Source organism: Etheostoma cragini, chromosome 1 (genome assembly GCF_013103735.1).
Source record: "Etheostoma cragini isolate CJK2018 chromosome 1, CSU_Ecrag_1.0, whole genome shotgun sequence".
Taxonomy (NCBI): domain Eukaryota; kingdom Metazoa; phylum Chordata; class Actinopteri; order Perciformes; family Percidae; genus Etheostoma; species Etheostoma cragini.
In genome coordinates, this window is record NC_048407.1 from 3,256,751 (window position 1) to 3,261,237 (window position 4,487).

Sequence of the window (4,487 nt, forward strand, 5' to 3'; positions counted from 1 at the left end):
ACAGCTTCCTGTGTTATTGCTAGGGCAACACCGTTCCACGAGTTCCTTTCCGTCGGTAAATGAAGGAAAAAGCTGTATTGTTTTCATTTTATCTATTTGATTATTCGAAAGCCAAACAGGTCAGTCTAGTTTGATTGTACATCCTAACATCAGCATCATTGCAACGCCAAGCATAAACAGAATATCTTCCTTCTCATCAATGTTTCCTTATTCCTTCTACACCCCACCCCCTCTATTTTTTCAAAGCCCCGAATCTGTCTCATTATCTTGTTTTGATGTTGCTCTTTATCAAAATAGGACTTGATAGCCTTGGGCCCGGAGTTCATCTGAACTGCGGACGAGCGGGAGGAGAGGAGGAAGAAGAAGGAGAAGAAGAAGCGAGAGCGCCATCTCACCACCTCCTCTGTTGACAACAACAAGAAAGACCATCACAGCAGAAATGCCCGCATGTTTGGACATCAATTATATTTTAATTGTGAAAGAGTACAGTACACTAATTAAAACTTGTATATCTTGCCGTGCCAAAGGCAAAATTAATAATTGATATTTTATTAATATTCAAAAGTAGCACTGGGAATATATTAAAGCGATTTGGTGGTTGCAGAAATGATCCAATAGCCAGGCAAGTGTGTGTGCCTGTGTGTGTGTGTGTGTGTGTGTGTTTGACCCGTTTTTGATGAATTAGTCTGCTCCACCCCTCTTTTACCCAGGCTGAGTCCAGTTTAGCCCCAGAGAGAGAGAGAGAGAGAGAGAGAGAGGGGATTTGTTTTGAAGAAATTTGGCTAATTTCACTAACAAATGATTCTTAATAATATTAAGAACATATTCCTAAAAATAACAGCACACCCTTTTCTCATTGCAGCCTCAATCAAGCACTTAACACAATGTTATCAAATCTCTGAAACCAAACTGCAACATTTTCTGCCAATATTTTTCATCCTTGGTTTGATTCTGGAGTTTTATCTGAATGAGCATCCTGCGCAGGAATACCCCATATTCATTATATTTTTGAACGGGTTCAAAAAAGAATGTTCCCATCAGTTCAGCTGTGATCTCAACTATTAATTGGATGGAGAATTTAGTTCCTCTTGACATGATACCAATCTTGACATTTAACTCCAAAAAAAGAAGAAGAAGAAGATGGGAAGAAAGGGAAAAGAAGAGAAAGAAAGGCTCAACTTTGCTCTGACATATCTGGTTAAAGCATGGTTAATGGATAATATTCAAAAGAAATCACCTGTCAATAGGGTGCTCCCTTGTGAGACCAACTGTGACACCAAATAACCACAAAAAAAAGAATTATGTACTTTAGTATTACTATACCTTACTATATCCGTATGTACTTATATACTAAGTCTAGTATGGATGTGTTTTAATTCAATCTGCTGTAGATAGATGTATAGAAAGAAGAAGAAAGACAAAAAAAGAAAGAAAAACAGTGTAAATGTGCGTAGGTATGCATATGTATGCTTCTGTGTCCATGATGTGTAAATAATTGAAGCTTAATATTTTGCATTTACTAAACAATAAAAGTAGAGAAAGGTTGGACCTGAACTTCTATCTACTTCTTTTTGAACATGGGAATTTGTAGTTTGAATCATTTTGGAAGATTGTGCTAAAAAGTACATGACCTGATTTATCAGTCATTTTAATTATATACAATATATGCATGCATGAATGGATGGATGTAAACACTGTATATATTTTTATTTTAATGTTTTACATGATCAAAGAAACTACTACTACTGCTACTACTGCTTCTACAATGTGATTTAAAATTCAATTTGGATCTGGGATTTTCTTTCTGAATTAGTTCTGCATGTCTAAGTGTAATGCATCCCAGTGTTTAACTACCACTGGAGAGGTTTGGGTGGTCACTCTCCCCCACAGAGCCGGTAGCCCAGAAGACAAAGTAGGGGACTGCAAATAATCAAATGACTGACGGATGAATTCTATGTAGCTGATTTGGTTCCAGGCTTGTTTTTGTTGCACACGCTGGCTCACTTTCACACGGACACTTGTTGAGAGACATTGTTAATGCTTTAGTCTGTAACGTATTGATATTACTGAACATTCGTTACATTCAAGCCATTCACAAATGAGTTGTTACAAAGCTGATTGAGACTATCAGCTCCAAAGAACTATCTCCATGCAGTATCACTCAGAATGAGAATGTTCAGAAGATTGTGGCGTCCAAGTCCATCATGCTTTTTTAATTTTTCATGCCCACCTTGGCTATTAACCACTGTGTGTGTGTGTGTGTGTGTGTGTGTGTGTGGACCAGGTATTGCTACATTTGTGGGGACCAACAACTGTGAATACAGTATACTTATGGGGACCTGACAGCTTTGTGGGGACAAAATGCTGGTCCCCATACCGTTAAAGGGCTTTCTGAGGACTAAGACTTGGTTTTAGGAGTAGGGTTAGAGTTAGGTTATGGTTAGGGTTAGGGTGAGGGTGAGGGTTAGGCATTTAGGTTTGATGGTTAAGGTTAGGGTAAGGGGCTAGGGAATGCATTATGTCAATGACTGGTCCCCACAAAGATAGCCAGACACGACTGTGTGTGTGTGTGTGTGTGTGTGTGTGTGGGGAAGGGGTAGGGCACGGAAGGCTTGTATCATGTGGAGTTTTCTTGCATTACTTAGAATATCACACAGGGGCTGCAGAAATTACGCACTTTATCTTTAATATTATATCATTTTTTTCTCTTCTTTTTACGTTGATTTTGTTAAAGACATTTGTGCATCACATTTCCAGTGTACAGCATCACAGACTTTATAGTTACTGCTAGATTCCAATGACCGTCCCAAGAAGGCCCTGTCCTTTTCAAATGTGAAGACATGCATTTAGGTAACCACGACTACAGTTGAAAATTAACCATGTGGCTAACAATGGCAGAGAAATGTTAACTGATGTGTATTCTCCAAATATTAAAAAAAATAAAGATGAATTAATTTAAAGTCAAATATGAAAAAAGGAACTATCAGAGTTTCTTAACCTTTGAGTCGGGTCCCAAATTAATCATGCAATCCTGACAAATTAATAATAATAATTCTAAACTAAGTAAGCAAACTTAAATGTTTCCAATACTGGCATATTAGTGTTTCCAATAATCAACATGGAGCTCTTGTCAACAAATGTCAAATGTGTGATCTTATTATATTGCACAACAAAACACTGTTGAATGAATGAATGACTATCAATGAAGACATTTTTTTAAAAGGAGCATGCGACAGTGTATCGAGTCCTTGGGAGGCAGAAATTACATTTTTTAGGCCTCATCGCCCTAAGAATACTGAGAATACTCACAGATTTGTAAATGATGTACCACAACACACATTAATTAAGTTGACTGGACATTCTGGAATGGGGTTATCGCTGGACTGGTAGATGAGAAAATAGGAAATAAGATATGTATATAAGAGAAGTACATGCTACACGAATTACTGGTGATGCCATTCAGTCAAAAAGAGGAATTTATGATTTAAAAGTAGGGCCAAACACAAAAAATAAATAAATGTAATTACATAAATAAGACTGATATGTTACCGTACATTCCTGTGGTCACAAAAATATAGTAAAAATAAAATACGCATAAAATTGTGATTCAAGAAAAAGTTTAATACATATGAAAATGACAGTGGAACAGTATAGGTTTCACATTTGGCAGTAAATTGCTTTTGGAAAATATGTTAATTAATTTTGGGATGATTAGTGAGCTTGCAGTGTATCGCTAAATAGCATTGCTATAGAATATCAGAATATCAGGTCCTCCTCGAAAAAAATGATATTTCTAGCATTTTTTCATCTTCAGGCCAGACCAGTAAGTGATAAGTGCTGTGTGTGTGTGTGTGTGTGTGTGCATACATATGTGTGTGTGTGTGTGTGTGTGCACGGTGGGGTCCTTTTTTTCATCCCCCTGAAGTTGAATATTCGCGGCAGGGGGGGAAAGATTACGCTAATCTAAAATTTCTAATTAAAACTATTTGGTTGGCGGTATCACATAAACACTATTATTGTTTAATATCGTTCACTGTCTCGCGGAATGATCCATCATCCTGCCAGGTGGTGCCCCCATCCTCCAACCAACCAACCAACCAACCGCCCTCCACCTCATATCATAAACCCCTTTCAAAATAATAATTTAAAAACAAAGATAATGACGCCACCTTTCCTGCTAAAACCATCTCAGTGCCTCCTTGTTTCTTTTTTATTTATTTTTTATTCTAAAGGAAGCCGGGGTGAAACTGAAGGGGGTGAGAGGGTTGGGGGGGGGAGAGTGTTGAGCGTGTGTTTAGTATTTTTTTAATAAGCGTCCTCAGTACTATTGAGTGGGTCCCTTTGTTCATATGGTAAGATTAATTATGCTGTCAGCCACTCTCAGGGGCTGCTTAACAAAGATTCAGTGATATAATGGCCTGGCCGTGCGCTTGGCAATCACAATCACTGGGAGACAATATCACATCCTCCCTTCTTCTGCACACACA